This window comes from Crocodylus porosus, unplaced genomic scaffold, assembly GCF_001723895.1.
Source record: "Crocodylus porosus isolate Cpor-Errol unplaced genomic scaffold, CroPor_comp1, whole genome shotgun sequence".
In the NCBI taxonomy this organism is placed as follows: domain Eukaryota; kingdom Metazoa; phylum Chordata; order Crocodylia; family Crocodylidae; genus Crocodylus; species Crocodylus porosus.
Genome location: NW_017728914.1, coordinates 29,415,414 through 29,432,498, shown reverse-complemented (window position 1 = coordinate 29,432,498; position 17,085 = coordinate 29,415,414). Strand labels below are relative to the sequence as shown.

At 46.0% G+C, this 17,085-nt stretch overlaps 1 long non-coding RNA gene across 1 annotated transcript; it reads right to left on the bottom strand.

Annotated features, from left to right (window-relative positions):
- Positions 1-590: 590 nt before the first annotated feature.
- On the bottom strand, positions 591-12,655 carry LOC109310289. Its single transcript, XR_002101184.1, has 3 exons — positions 12,541-12,655; positions 12,253-12,258; positions 591-602 (listed from the first exon to the last, which is right to left on the bottom strand). It is a non-coding gene; the product is annotated as an uncharacterized LOC109310289 (long non-coding RNA).
- Between the last annotated feature and the right edge of the window lie 4,430 nt (positions 12,656-17,085).

Genomic DNA, 17,085 nt, shown 5'->3' with positions numbered 1-17,085 from the left:
CGGCAGAAGCGCAGCCGGCGCATGAAGGCCAACGACCGCGAGCGCAACCGCATGCACCACCTCAACTCGGCGCTGGATGCGCTGCGCGGGGTGCTGCCCACGCTGCCCGACGACGCGCGCCTCACCAAGATCGAGACGCTGCGCTTCGCCCACAACTACATCTGGGCGCTGACCGAGACGCGGCGGGTGAAGGCCAACGACCGCGAGCGGCACCGCATGCACACGCTCAACGCGGCGCTGGACGCGCTGCGCGGCGTGCTGCCCACCTTCCCCGACGACACCAAGCTCACCAAGATCGAGACGCTGCGCTTCGCCCACAACTACATCTGGGCGCTGGCCGAGACCCTGCGCCTGGCCGACCAGCGCCTGCCGCGCCCGCCCCCGCGCCGCGCCCACGGGCCGCCCAGCCCCGGCAGCGACGCGGGCTCGTGGCGCTCCGCCAGCCCCGCCGCCTCAGACGACCTCGCCTACGGCGCCGCCGACACGCTCCTCCCCTTCCGCGGCCTGCAGAGCCCCGGCCACGGCCCCGGGCCCGGCCAGGGCCCGGCCTGCTGCGGGCAGCACCGCTAGCGCCCGCCTTCGCCTCAGGCCTTGCTTGCCTGCTGGGCCCGGCAGCCTCCCGTCCAGGCTGGCGGCTCCGGTTCCCCCCCCGCCGGGGTTTCTCAGCCCTCCTTCAGCCGGGACTTGCACTGTCCTGAATCCCACCCCACTTCGTGGCTTCCCTTCCCCCCACAGGACTTTCTCCCACTCCTGTCACACCGTCATGACCTCCACACCACCCCTCGAAAGGACTCGCGCCCTCTCCCCTTGCACTGTCCTGAACTCCACACCTCCACCCCGCCTTGTGGCTTCCCTTCCCGCTGACCCGCGCCGCCGCCGGGGTGCCGGTTAGAAAAGGGAAGAAAAAAGGGGACAGATTTGCTGCTGCAGACGAGGTGAAAAGTCAATTTTACAATTTGTCGGACTCTAATGAAGAAAAATGAGCATGAAAATGGGGTTTGAACGGCCTGACAATACAATGAAAAGGCTTAAGGGGCTGATGCGGCCCGGTCCGTAGTGCCTCCCCCGGGGGGCCGGCCCGCACGACACCCGGGGAAGCGCGGAGTTGGAAAGGGCTCGGCCTCCCCGGCCGCGCTCAGCATCTCGCTGAATCCTCCTCTGAAGAGGAAAAGACAAGGAGCTGGTTTCATGCATTATGGATCTCAGCCTCCAGTGCTGCTTTAGAGTAGGACTAGACGCGGGGCATTCAGCAACTGGGCCTGATATTTGTTTAATTTATTCAAGATGTTCATTCATATGAAAATTGTATTTTTGTACATAAAGAGCTCTATTCTATTTTTATTATGTCTTTGTTCAAGCCTGTGGGTCGTTTTTGGTTGGGGTGTTTTTTGTTTTTAAATGTACTTTACTCCATGTAAATAAAAGCTTTTTTAACGTTTGTACTTAATTCCGTTGCTGCCTTCGAGTGGCTCTTTCAGGTCTGTCTCGCTTCGACGCGGCCGGGAGCGAAACGCTCTCAGAAAGTTAACAAGATGTTCCCTGCCACCACGTTATAATCCCAGCTCAACGTCCATCAAGCAATCAATGTGCAGTTTAGGATTCTGATACATCCCCCCGTACTGAACACACATACGCTGCTCTGGGCTCACAATAAGCCAAATTAAAAACTGATTGCTGGGGGGGCCGGGGTGAGCCACCAGCCATTGACTACCTGTAGAGGTGGAGGAAGGGCTCTCTGGTGGAACTAAAGATCAGCTGGCTACTGAGTTTCAAAGAAAAGGGATTAAAAGGATCAATAATATGTGCCAGTTGGGTAGAAAATGACAGGTGATGCCTGGAGCATTGGGTTTGAAGGCTCTATTTTTTTTCCCCAGTCTGTAAGAGGAACTTGAAACTCTTTGGGGATTTGACCCCCCCCTCCCCCATTGTGAATCCTCAGGGAGCTGTAAGATGGGCAACATTTGTACTGCCCGTGTATAGGTACATGTGTTTCCGGGGAGTCTCTGTGTGTTTCCATTTGGCTTTCCAAAGACAGGGGAATTCTTATTCTCACAAAGAAAGAGCTTCCAGAGTCAAATCAGTCACCTTCACTCAGCAGGATACTTTTTGACTGCAGCATGTTTATTTGTTACCGCAAACAATTAGCTTTCTTGAATAGGCTTGGTCATAGAAATCGTGCAGATTTTAATGACCAGGCTCGAGTAATTGCAAGTCACCAGAGATACCATTACCCCCCTACGTTATTCACCAGCAAAATGCTGCATATGATGCGGAGATTAATACATATTGCTGAGAGCCTTACACCCTTTACAGACATGGATTAAGCTTCATATTGTCTCTATGAGAGACAAGAGAAGCATAAAGATATTAAAGAGCCGGGTTTTCACAAAGGCTCAGCACTCAACAGTTGAGGGCAGATTTTCAGAACGGTTCAGGTCTTGCTTAGGCACCAAAATTCAGGCTGGCTTTCCAAAACGGCTAGGCCCACTAGGAAGTGTGGCCAAGAGCGGTGTGATGGGAGCTGCTAGGAGCTGAGCACTTGACACCTGAAATGCTTACATGGAAACTTGGAAATGTGGCCCCAGTCATGGATACTCAAAACTTGGAAGTCCTAATTCACTTTGCCCAAAGGAGCACGGGGGGGCTGGTGAAAGAACTTCAAATGCACTACCGAGTTCCTAATTCAGACTCATCCGCTATAACCAGTGAGCTTCACTCCCTTAAGGCCAAATCAGCAGCATTTTACAAAGACAGTAGACTTAAACCATCAGGTTTGCAGAATTGCTTTGGATATAGCATCGTGATACATCAGCTTATCTTGCCAAAACACTCGGGTTATTAGATCAGTTTTGGATCGTTTTGATTCTTCCTGCCAGCTCCCAAATTTATTTAGGCAGCATCATTACTTCCTTAAGACCCTTTTGTTAAAGCTGTACAAAGTGTCTAGGAAAACTCTTTGGTTGTTTGAAAGCAGAACCAGCCAAGGAAAGTTTGGGCCCTGTATAAAAGGGGTTAACTGCTAGTTTGAAAATGATCTCCACTTGCCCCATCTCCTCTCTTTAATAGCAAGCATAGGGTGTGCGAGGCCAGATTTTCAGTTCTCATTATGCAGAAGGGCTCTTGGAAGTGAGTCAGCTCAGCCTTTTGCTTTGGAGCTTATTCCATTTCTATAGTGGAGGGTAAATCCTCTATTTGTGACTCCAGCAAGGGGTCCCTCCAATCCTGCTGTAGGTGCACGTGTCTGGGATAGAACAGTGGCTTTTCTTCCCCCTAAGCCCTCAGGAGACACACTAGGAAACACATTCCAAAAACACACTAGCATCCCGCTCCAAGCAGCACACAGTGTGACTGCTTTTCAGCAGACAGCTGTATGCTGCGCTGAAAGAAGCAGGGGGACCAAGTTGATTATTGCCAACGCACAGAAGGAAGCAGGCAAATATAGCTATCCCTGAATGTGTCGCAGCTCAGGTTAGATGCAATGATGCTAAGCCCAAGGCTTAAAGGCAGCTTTACAGAGGCTACGTGGCCCTTTTTTCAGCTGTTAGTGCTAAATCACCCAAAGAGAGGTCTGACTTCAGCTCCTCTACGCAGCATGAAAGGGGGAAAGTGTGTTTTAAATACATGTGATCGGTCCTGCAACAGCAAAGGCAGAGCTGCTGCTGTGCTCCCAGCTAGAGATAGGTTGATACAGAACGAGGTTGTTCCACCGTCCTAGTTTCTTTGGGACATAGGGATTAATTGGTTGTAAAAATCTACCCTTTCCTTCTCCTATATTTGCATTGGTATGCGTGTACCGGAAACCCTCGCTATTTGCGGATTTGCGATTCACGGTTTCAAATATTCACGGTGCGGCTCGCCAACCTACGCTCTCTCCCCGCGCGGTGTCATGGCATTTTGTTACTGTGCTCCACAAGTAAGGGGCGGTTCGAGAAATTGAAAAAGAGGCACGGCCTACATAATGTGAAGTTGATTGGGGAATCGGCGTTAGCAGACCATGAAGCAGCGCGGGATTATCCCGCACAGCTTCTTAAAATCATTGAGGGAAAGGCTACAAGCCTGAACAAGTTTTGAATGCGGATGACGCAGTACAATATTCGTGGGGATCTCAAGACCACATCCACCTGCGAATGGCAAGGGTTGCCCGTATTCTGTGTCAGAGAGGCTGACCTGCTTAGCACCTTCAACCCCTTTCTCTCCGCTCTTGTTCAGGAGGATGAATCGTCATGTTCCTTAGTCATCCACATCCCCAGATCCAAGAAGTGTAGTAGCCACCACATCCTCATCTTATCCCCCACCAAAAGCATTGCCAAAGAGAGTTAACAGAGAGCCCTTCTGACCCACCGGGGTAGACTCCTCATTGTGTCGCTACCTCTTTAACGTGGAGGCACACCACTGTACAAAACAGCCTCCGTCCACCCTAGGTTCCAGGCAGAAATGGAAGTTTTGTCAAAGAGAATAGTCACGTTTCATGTCTCTGGTCTCAGGCAGTCAGAAAAAATAAGAGAGAATGGCTCTTTGCTGCTCCCGAAGTCAGAAAGAAACAGGATTCTCCTCCTCCCACCAACCCATCAGAGAGTGGTCCAAAGAGAGCAGGCCTAGGGAAGGCAGCATCTAGTCCTTCCGGACAAGAGCACAGTGTATAGAAACATTGAGGAGATAAAGGGGACCCAGGCCTAGTAGGTGCCTCCCTGACTTCTGTAACAAAACACCCACCGTTACATTAGCCCCTAGATAGAAAATGAAAGCATGTGAGGAAAGGAGAGCAACCCTCAAGCTTCAGGTCATGAACCAACCCTCCTGACAGCCCTTATCTAAATCAGGATTTCCTGAAACTTCCTCCAAGACACTGGACCAACTTCCGAGATAGCACACAAGACTAGGTGGGTAGGCTGGCTTGGGCTGGTGTCACCGTTCCAGACACCAAACCTGAGATACCTGGCTACTTGGGCTGTGATGAGGGTGGATGCTGGAGCATTTTATCATTTGGCCTATTTTGTAACCCAAAAAAAAATCGAGGGCACTTCCTGCAGTGTCTGTGTGTACATGAAGAGGCAGGTTTGCTGTGCTCTTTCACATGTAATTTAGCTCTGTTTAGTCCATACATGGTTATTAATTTGTAGCTACCGTGTGCAGCTTATCAATATAGGAGCTTTGCATATATAGTATTGTATGAGCATCATGGGGAACAGTCTGGCTTGCAGCTTCTATGCCTTAATAGTCAAGAACCACGATGACCATGGCCCTTCCCTTTCCTCTTCCTTCCCTCCACACGAATACCTGTTTGGGATTGCTTTACGGGCTGCCTCTCTTCTAAGTGTCTAGTATGTCTGCAAGGATATGGATTGGCAAAAGCAGCAATAGTCTAAAAAGGAGCTCTCCAGTGGACTTGCCTCAGTGATGGGTTCTGCCCCCAGAGACACTGGAATTGTCTGGCCCAAAACTTCAGCATGTGGCGATGTCAACCGGACAGGCTTGTCCCCCAGACTAAGCAGTCTTTGTCTATTCACAGTCTGATAGCCCTGGGTTATGTACTGAGAACAGCCCCCAAATGGCAAAGCACGACCTATCACTATTCCTCAAAAAGGTCCTTCAAAAGATGCCCCCTTTTCTGGTTACAACATGGATAGATCAGGTGAATACCACCCCGGGGACCTGGATTCTCTCACAGCTCTGACATAGATTTCCTATGGACTGGTCACAGATGCCTTTAATTAGTCACAGGTATTGTTCAAGGGAGTGTCCAGTACACAGGGTCTCATTTCATAGTTTTTTAGGGGCTGGAAGAGACCTTACACAGTCGCCAACCTGGGCAATCTTCAGAAAGTGTCTTGATGCCCATCTTGCGGGGGGCATCTGACCCCAGCAGTCTTTCCTTCTCAAGTGCAGAGGGGCCGGACCCATTTGCAGAAGTGCTCAGCACGCTTAGCTGCTGCAGAACTCCCTGGAAGTTGTGACTTTATATAATATAATATATATATATATATTGCATAACACTAAATATTCTGAAACATCCCAGCCCAAAGCACCTCTGACGTAATTAGTCTATATGGTACACTTCTGCCTGGCTTCAGACTAACATGGCTAACGACCTCTTTTTTCTCATTAAGGTAACTAAGGGAGAAGGGATAGGTGACAAATGAGGCACCAGCACCAGGTGCCAACTTGCAGGGGAGGGGTGCAAAAATAGCAGCCGCTGCTGTTGCCAGCCTTGTCACCATTGCCACTGCCAGTGGCCAACCCACGGCCACTGCCCAAGGCACAAAACTGGCCAGTAATTCCTCTGCCTTTTCTTTTGCCTCCATTTTTCTGTGCCTAAGTTCTCCACCTGAAAACTAATCCTCCCTTGCCTCCCTGGCGTGTTGTAAAGATTAATTAATTAATGTCCGTGAAACACTCAGCTCATAAGAGTGCTATAAAAAGCCCCCAGGGAGATTAATAATTTAATCTTTGGGGCAAGGACTGAACAGGATGCAGTAAATAAGGCCTGTGGACATACTGCATAATGAGGATAAAACAAAATATTGAATAGCTGCTTATTCAGTGAGTACCCTCCACCCTGTGCTCTGAATGAGGTTGAGGCCCTCTGGAAAAAAAATTGTAGGTGATCATATAATTAAAGGCTGTATCATGATGCATATAGACAAGGGGCTCCATTAAAGTTGCACAGGCAGCCTTAATCCTGGCATTTTCTAACTTTTGTGTTTGATTTTGCGACATTAATAGTGTTCTTTTAATTCGGGGAGGGGGGTTGGGGGGGGTTGCATGAGCATAACTGCAAGTGTATGTATTCATGCACACACACACAAACAATGTATCTTTTTTGTAACTCCCCAGAGCAGCACCATTCCTATATTAATTAAAGGTACCAGCATGCAGTATATACAAGTCACTTAATGATGTCTTGCTAAATAAAAGGGATTTGTGAAATCTAATTCTGGAGGCAGTAACAGGTCTTGGTCTATGGAGCAGTGAAGATTTTCTTGCACCTGCCCTCAAAAGCTCAGAGGTTTTGTATGGAGTACAGCCTCCAGGGGCTGAAATTTAGTACAGTCCATAGAGACGGAAGGTCATCTAAAGTCACCGGGTCCCAAGACACTGGACTTCAATCTCAAACAAAAAACACAGAACTTCAAAACACCTCTCTTCCTTTGTATTTTTTTAACTGCAAGCAGACATCTACAGGCATTATGCTGCATATAATGGCCATACATCCACCAGAGCTCAACCTATGATGTTAATGTTCCTAATGGGTCATGGAGCCTGCATGCGGCGTGAGGATACAATTAGGTTTATACATCAACATGAGTCAGAAAATGGCTCTTTCCAAAGCTGTGACAACGTAGATACACTCGAAGAAATCAATAGACCTAGCAAGATAATGTCTGTCTTCAGCAACAAACAATTTGCTTTCTAGTTTACGACAGCCGTTTCTGTGTTGATTTTCATGGCATCAAACAAATTGCTATTTGTTTCTCAATTAAATCCAGGATTCATAATATTGTTAACAAAAAGATCTTCCTTACACAAACAGGACACGGGAGAAAAATATAGGAAACAGTAGAGCAGGTAAAAATAGCTTGTAAACATGGTTGGTGGATGTTTTCATGCAGAAGCTGGAGTCAGTGGTAAGGTCACTGGTGTAGGCTTCAGTGGGAGCTGAATCAAGGTCTAGGTTCATTAAGCTGGTTTGATTTTAATCCCGATGCCATATAAATTGTTTTTCACATGTCCCGACAACTACTGTTTATCTGCTTTATTCAGTCTCAGAGGAAAAGGTGCTCCAGCAGTTAGGACTATAGTCGCCGACTTGGAAAACCTCACTTCAATTCCTTCCTCTGGCAGAGACTTCCTACCTACAGCCAGATCCAAAAGAAAGACTTTAGGTGCAGAATTTCCAAACTGGGACTTTAATCCTCTCCTCTCCCCAGAGTTGGTACCAAAACTCTAGAGACATCCTAATCTTTTATTAATTCTATGTTTTTAATACCATGTACGAAATCCTCTGCACCTTTTGGAGGGGGGCAGCTTTCCATATGGAAAACCTTGAGTATTTTGTTTCCAAAAACAAAGGTATCAAGGGAGAGATGATCCATTTTTAGAAATATTTTACTAGCTTATCATCTTGGTTTTCACAGCTATGTGGTCAAAGAAACAAAATTGTAAATGAAGAATTCTGAACAACAGATCTTATGAATCATGATTTATGGGAAATTATTGGGTAGGTTGCTTTAGGTCATTCACAGGCTACCATTCACTTTTATAAAAGAACATCTGTGATATCTCTGAATCTAAAATGATAGCCCAGTTTTCAACAGCAAGTGCAATATTTTCTATAACATCTATTTTTTCATGGTGCCAACTGGCTTAATACTCCCAAAGCTGCTGCATCTTTATTGCTCACGTTAAATCTTGAACAATGCTTGGTTTTCAGTTATTAAGACCATCTTTATAAGGACTTTTTAGTGCATCCCAACCTGCTGTAGTTTTGATTTTACTGTGTATATTATATGTAAAATACAGTCTGCTGCAGTACCTGTAAGCACATGAAATTCAATACTATAATTATAGATCTCTGGGGCTTTAGTAACCCATTAAGACTGATTTGTATAGCAGGTAGAGATTACAAGGATAGAAGCAGGTGAGAACTAATTTTTGGTATCAAGAGCTTTTTCTCTTCTGGCACATAGGCAACCCAAAAGAAATCATCTGCAAGGGCAATGCTGTTAAGGACTGAAAAGTTGCACTGATTGTCCAGTGCAGTAAGGTAAAATCAAGGTGCTAAAAGCACCCAGTAAAATCACATTTGCCAGCGCTATTTTGCTGAACATTTTCATCTATCGTTACATATTGAGAACTCGATCATTGTCAGTGATTCGTTTAAGCCAGTTTAATGTCCACAGGGCCCATTATCAGCTAATCCCTTTTCCACCTCCCTCCTCAATTAAGTGGCATAAGCATTCTTTGAAAATATTGAAAGTGGAAAACAAAGTCAGAAATAATAGGAAAGGGGATTAATATACACTTTCTTGCTTAGCTCAGCATTCTGACCATGTATCTGGTAGCCCAAAACGTCTTCCCTGAAAAGGTGGAGATGTTAGAAACACCAGGATGTTCACTAGGGAGTTTGGATTTGATCCGATAAAGGGCTTTGACACTGGTCCTTGAAGCAGAATCTGAGCGAGGCACCAAGGGGTCTTCAGAACTGGACCTACCTCCGCCATCACACTGAGCTGGGCGCCAGCTGACCAGCTCCCTCAAGTTACCCACTAGGAAGCACTGAGAACAAGGCTGAGTTCAGAATAATTTTTTTTAATGGACAAATTTTCATGTCCCAAGTCAAATCAGCCAAATCAATTCTAAATCCATGAGTCATTCAAGACCCATATGTGGCCCTACTACTGGCAAAGGTCCTCCACCCCTGCCTGGGGCTTCAGATGCTTCCAAAACCTTTGGCGGGCATCCTACATGCAGGCCCAAGCCCTGAAGCTTAGGGTTCAGATGCCCCCGAGTTTCACTTGCCCTCAGCTGTATGGTCGCAGGAGCAGGCTAGGGAGGAGTCTCCCATTTCCATAAAGTGGGCATACAGACAAAATCCACCCCTCTTTGTGGCTAAGGCACCCCTGTCTACTGGGGGTCCACAGCACTTCCCTGGAGAGAGGTGCCCTCACACTCACTTTCAAGGCAGTGAAGAGAGTTCACTCTCCTCTTCTAAAGCAGAGCTGTCAAATTCACCCGTGGACATCTGGATTGGAGGGTCCTGGTGGCACTGGGGGCCAAGCAACGGTGGCAGAGGTCCAGCAATAGCAGGGCCAAGCAGTGGCAAAGGTCTGGCAGCAGGAGACCCGGGGGTTTTCAGTCATCCTGCCCATGCAGATAGCCTGTTCCCAGTAGCCCAGTGGGCCAGACAGCAATGTGGGCCATATGTTTGACACCCCCTTTTTAACGTACAGCTGCAGAGGCTGGTGCCCCACTTTTATGTAGCACTCATCCGGATGCAGGAAACCAAGGGGCAAGTCCCAGATCTGCCCAAGAGGGTTCAAACATGCATCGAGCACTAGGCTATGGGCTATCCTGGATGAGGGCATATGCCACTTCCCCTGCTAGCAGGGGTCTCCTTTGCAGGAAGGACAGCAAGATTCACTGAGCTGGAGCAAGGGAGCAATAAAGGGGCAGGATTCGACACAGTAGCAGTGAGAGCACTTACCTGGGAGGTGTGAGACCTGGGTCTGGTCCCTGCCCCCCACACTGCTTCTGCTGCTTAAACAGCCATTGGATAAGGCGTAAAAACACTATCTGAAGTGGGAACTGGAACCCGGATCTCCCACCTGGAGGGAGATGCCCCAGTCATTAGATGACACCGTTAAGTTCCCTCTTCCTTCCTCTTTGCTGCTGAATGGATCCTGAGCTCTGTACCGCACAGTGGCACAGGATAGGCCCAAAGGGTGGACACAAGCCGCCTGAACACAATAAGCATGACAGTCCCTGTCCCAAAGAGCTTGCCATTTCAAGGACAAGGCTTACAGAGCTTTCCTCAAACACGTAGCCGCTATTTATGCAGTCATGACTTTTGTTTCCCTAGAAATTTTGCCTGAGTGCAAAGGGCAGGATAGTGGCTGAGCTGTGGACAGGTGCACCAGGTTTGGATACAGTAACTGGACATTTTAAAGAGTGAACGTATTAGCATAAGTCAGCAGAACTCTGAGATTTTAAAGAGAGAGAGAAGCTTTTTCCACGAATAATAGTGACCAAGGGTCACGTCAGCTGGTTCATCACGTACTGCTCAACTGAAGATAACAGAACTTGGATAGGTCCTGGTATTTGAACATTTTATTTTATAGCCAAGTAGACTCTTCTTTCATCTTAAATGAGCATGTTCATGGTTAACTACACACAGGGCCTGAAACTTTCCCACATGCCCATGCAGAACACAGGCCGTTCAAACCAAGGGAGCAGATTTCAAAATGGGGAAGGAAGACATGAGTAAAAGGGACATCCTTGAAATAAGAATGCAGTCAGACCAAAATCTGCTTCCTGATTTTGCACTTTTGGTGTGCATAACCTGCTGTGTAATGAAACCTCTAAAATCAACATGGCTATGAGGAAAGGGAGCTCATAAGAAGCCATGCCTCAATTCTGAACCTGGAACAGGATCTGTCCAAAACAGGACTGTTTCACTGGTTCCTAGATATATCTTGGAGGTGCTACCAGGTACCAGTACTAAGCAATAATACTGCAGGGGTCTATTTATTGTTCACTAGCTGCTGTGGCTGCCAAGACAGGCCTCAAACTCAGTAAAAGCCTCCAAAACTGCCTCACTAGCATCTCTGCCCAGAGCTTGTTTAGTTATTAGATGCACTAATTCTTTTTTTGGCTATTTGCCCTCTACTCCAGCTAGCCTTTCTCATTCAGGGAACAAAATGGCCCACTGGCGATGTGTAAGGGGCGCACATGGGTGCATGTGCACCCCCTGAGATTGGCCGTGCACCCCCTGGAAGCACAAGCCTCAAAACTAGTTTTGCCGCTGGCTCGGCGATTGGCTGCTGGGGATCCCCTGGGTGGCAATCAGCCACCGCTCCCCCCCACCCCATCAGCAATCTCTTGCCCCCCCAGACTCAGGAGGCACCAGTTGCCCATGAAATGGCCCATATTTGTACTCAGCTGCCCTTGACATCTATGTTTGATTTCGTTGCTTTGTGCTGGTTGGATGGCATTAATTATTCATTTAAGCTCATAAAGCTGTTGTTGCCTCTGTATATTTCCCAAACACGGATTTGGCAAATTCTTCAAGACTTCATAAGCTTAACCTTGGATTATTACATTCTAAACATTCCAGATGATTTTGACCTGAAGATTTCATAACAGTGCTGCCTTCTGAGAAAATACTTAAAGCCACCTAATGGCAAGCCAAGGCGCTTATAGACTATAATGACTTGTTGCACAAATAATGGATTAAGTTCCATCTGTAGGAGTTAATTGGACTTATTTGTACAAATAAACAACTTATTTTGCTCCTTTCCTTATGGCAGATGTCAGCCATCATTACACACACCTGAACCACTACTAACACCAACAGAATGGTCTACCCTGGCAGATCTGAATCTAAAATTAAAGCAGCAATGATTTGACCCGTCTTTCCTCCTACAAATTTCAAATGTGATGAGAACCTAGAATATGAGTCTGCAATTTGGCCACAGTTAGTGGTCTTTGCAAAAGATCTCAGCAGTGGCTTAATTCTGCTCCTATAAAAATCACTTACTTCTATGTATCACAGCTATTCTTTGGAAAGTGTTCACTGAACTATCTAACATTTACCCTTAACAGCCACAAAAGCACTTCATTTCTTTTATTATTATTATTATTATTATTATTATTATTATTATTATTATTATTATCTATTTTGCAGGCAATAATGGCAGGATCTCACCTTCCTCTGATGAATCAGTGGGATTGCAAGGGACAAGGAAATCTCATGACATTTATGAAGTTACTTTCAGCTGAGGTTCTCAAAACATTTTACAAACATCACTTGATTAAGAACACTTGGGCTAAGTACGGACAGTCCAAAAGCCCATGGCTGAATCAATTGAATCTTTGCAGGTTAGTCTAAGCTGCGTAGATTGAACCAATAAGCAACTGAACAGACATTCACTTTTGATTCCAGAAATGCAGCCACCTGCCTGTAGTGGCCCAGGCCAGAAGCTGGGGGATGCTAGAGCATGCCTCCCTGCTGGGCTTGAGCAGACAGCTTGGGCCAAGGCTAGCCCACCCACCCTGGGAGGAGAGGCTTGCAGAGGAGATGCAAAGCATCCTGGGATGCTGGAGGATGGTGAGTTAACTTGAATCTGGAGGGAATCTAAAACAGAAGTTCAATAAATCGATTTAACCTAAATCAGTTAAGTTTGATTTAACATCCATCCAGGTTTATCTTAAACTAGTTTCGGGCATTTTGAAAGTGATTTATGTGCCCTGAACTTCTGTTGTGTTACAGATTTGAACATTTATACCAGTTTATGTGTCATTTCTGTCCCTAGCCTTGATGACAGCATCAGGGTTGGGAATCCTCAGCAGTAAGGAGAGACAGGATAATAGTTTAAGCCAAAAAGATGCAAAGACTACAACATGTATAATTTTTCAGGTACAATATTGTACTACAATACTGGAAGTACAAGCCTTCGTAACACTGAGCTGAGAAGTCAGATTTTTTTCATCACTGACAGATCAGTCCATGACCTTTCCTCCCTTCCCCACTCCCATGTTTGACCCAGAAGAGCTTAGCTCTTAGCCTTCCAGGTTTAGCAGGGGACACATCATGCTCTTTTCCCAGGGGGGACAATTAAGGTTGTCAGAGCCCAATCCCTATAGTTTGTTCTGCTGAGTTTCACAAACTTCAATAAAATGATGCGCACCCCTAAATAATGGCAAGGTGCTCGGGACATCCTAACTCGAAACTCAAACAGACACAGAAAAAATGACATACTGAGAAACCCCAAAGCTGGAGTCACCTTAGATTATGTATATGTTTAGAGAAGAGATTTTCTACAGTAACTCAATTCACACCTTCCTACAAAAATAGGGAGATGTGGCAGAGATGGAAAAGGAATAATGGGACTGAAAGGTCATTTCATGGATGGGACGCCTACAGAGAAAGGCGCAGAGGGAGAGGAGAGAAATGGAAATCCATACAGCGTTAAAGTTGAAACCACTGGCAAAGCCAGGACCAAGATAATCAGCAAGATCCTGGGGGTTGGCCAGACCACCACGGTGAAGGGCAAGGACAAGAGATTTCAATTCAAAGCAGCAGTCAAGGGGAAGCCAATGGAAGAACAGAACGAAAAGCCATGGCATGACCTGATCCAGAAGAGAGGAAGGTTGTTTTAGCAGCTGCATTTTGAACCATGAAGTGCTGTGACACAGGTGTATCCTGTCCAGAGAAGGAGAGGTTGCAGTGATCAAGTAGGGAGATGCTTGGGCACTGATCACTGGTGTTTTAGAGAGGAAAGGAAGGGCCTGTCTTTGGTCAGAAGGGGGAAGTTTTAGTCAGAGGCTGAATGTGCAAGGAGTCAAGGATGACTTATGGGTTGCAAGCCTCAGCAGAAAGGAGGATTGTGGGTATTATCCAAAGCAAACTCAGGGCAAAATGGAAGCATTAAGCAGAATGAAACAAGGAGTTCAGTCTTAGCTGTGGTCACCAGTGAGACTTCCAGAAAGGCACATTGGTGAGATTCAGAAAGCAGGACTGATAACAATGAAAATAATCAATAGCATGTGAAAGAAACTGACTTTATTGAAACACTCTTTATCATTTAAATTTCCACATAAAAACATTTCCTTTTGATGGATCACAAATATTTTCTTCAGATATTGTCATGCCTGCTTTACCTAGGAATGAATGAGAAGCAGCCTGCAATATTAATGGTGTCGCATTTAGGTCTTAACATGACACAGAAAGGGCAAATCTTCACTTTAGCCTCTGTGACTTCGCCGATTGTGGCCTGAAATTCAGAGGAAACCATTTAAGATTAGCAAATTACTTTGCCTAGGTGCAACAATAGCCTGGGCACCTTGATGCTGTCAAGAATAGCATCTACATGTGGTTGGATCAGGATGTAATATTTTCCTTAGAAGAAAAATGTTTTTTTTTCCTTTGGCTGTCATTGGATATCATTCTGTAAAAGGTATTGCTTGGTGTCATTGGCCTTAGCATTCAAACTTGGGTGATTAAGTTCCTTGGCTAAAATAATATAACAACAGATGTTTTTTCCTACCCAGACGCCAGCTACCCTTGGAAGTTTAAGAAGCAAAACTTCCCTCTGACACCAGGTGTAATGGATACTCCTTTTAAATTACTCGTTGCTTGACTAGGAGAGCAAACCATGCACGTCTTGTTTATCCAGATCATTGAAGATACTGGCTACGTTAAGAAAAAGGCTAATTAGTATCTAATCACTCCTTTTCCACGATACTGTTCCCATCCCTCCTATTTGTAATCAAAAGAGATGCATGTTCCCCATGAAATATATAGTCACCATGAAGCAACAATGACCTCTTGATAAGTCAAGTGGCCGCTAATTAGGCTGGAGCAGTCTGGCAGAAGGAGGACCCATGTTACCTGAATGGATGCGGATCATCACCTGCGGCACTCTCCCTGTCACATGCTAAATGGGAAGCACTTGTTCAGGAGCTTGGAGGCTCACAGGAGCGTATCGGATGCAGCAGCCTGGCAAAGAAAATTGTCAATCAAGGAAAAACTGGAGCAGCTGCACACATTCAGTCGGGGCTGGTGGAAACACTGTGTGTGTTTTCTGCTAACGGAGCTCTCAGAGGAATGAGATAAATATCGTGGAAACTCTAGACACCCCGGCTCCAGAGAGAAACAGATGTGAATTTTTTTTTTTAACATTAAAAGATAACCCAGTAGACACCCTTTGCACCTGCATGGAGCAACAGCATCTGAATAAGATAAACTTGAGAGGGTCAACTACTCTACTGGCAAAGATGGATAGAAGGATCATAAAAGGCGGTGGCCATTTCAGAATAATGACATATGGGCAGATAACGTTTCTAGTCACGATGCAATGCGTTTGCAAGCCTGCCTTTAGGGAATCAACTTGCACTCGTCTTCCTCACTAAGCTAGCCTTGCTGGATGCTTGGACAGGGAAAGGTAAGCTTCAGTAAAGTTACATCACAGTCTAAGCCGAAATCCCCAAAAGCAAGGAAGGTCTCCGTTCGGAGAACTTGGAGACAATTTCCCACTATAGGTCACACCAAGCCAATGTTATTAAAGGAAAAATCTAACATCCCACACCTCATGTTATTTTTTTACTCAGGCACTATGCTGCCCAGTGATTCAGGATCAATACACAGCTTTTCATATATATAGCCCTAGGCAACCTGGATATTCTTCCATTGGCATGAAAAATGGTCCGGCATTTTCAAGCATATGTTGTAGTGCACCATGCAGGAATAACAAGATTTAAGTGCAGCATGAATTCTGGATCTCTTTCCCCAACACTGGGTCTGCCCAAAGCCCACTGAAGTTATGAGGAGAGTTTCCTTTTACTTCACTTGTCTTCCATATAAGAGTCTATCCTTTTGCATTGGCACTGCCTTTCAAGATTCACAATATTGTCTTACAGATCTTTGGGAAGATCCAAAGTTGATAAGCATGCCATGCAATAATTCCAAAAACCATGTGTAGCCATAGAAAAACCCTTAGGCTAGCTGACACCTCAATTACATCACTGGAAAAATCAATAGCAACTCCACTGACTTCACCAAGGCCAGAAATTTGCCTGATGTCTATATCATTCATGCTTTCATGCATTAAAGACCTAGAAAACATCAACTAGCACATGAATAGCAGATACATGTTTATGCATGTGCTATGTCTGCATCGCCCTTTATTTCTCTGGGATGTATGGAACACTTGAAATTATATTGCTAATGCTAGACAGAACAGCAGGCATGGTTAAGAAGTCATGTGCTGACCCGCTGGAAGACCAGTTAATGCCAGTCTTAGTCTCATGTAGGCACCAAAAGTTCTTATTTCAAGCCAGAACACAATGGAAAGGTATTATGGATGAAAAGGGAAATCCTTCTGACCTCTCTCTCTTTCCCTCGCAAACGCGAACACACACACTCAACATTTTCAGGATGAAAAACGTGGACAGTCACCTCCCAGTGACCTCAGCGGGGCTATTATTTCATGCGCCGATATTTTCACCAGCAGGAGATAAGTGCTCAGGTGGGAGGTTCAGTGATGTCAAGAAGAAAAAGCAAAAGCAAATGTGAATGGGAAGACTTTGGCCTTCCCGAAGCAGATCTGCTGGAGGAAGGTTGTGGATGCTGCTGGAGCTGTACTTTAACAGTTCAGCGGTGCCATTGCATCGTTCCAGGGGGAGCATGGCAAGCAAGTCTTAAACAAACCCGGTCCCACGCTGGGTCTCTTGACACACAGGGGAAATGTGAGCGCTGTGAGACCCTGTAAATCAGGCTACATACTCAGAGGGCTAAATACAGGGTTAGCTCTTCCCCTTTTGCTATTAGCAATTGAATAGTGCATCTTTGAGCCGTACAGAAAATAA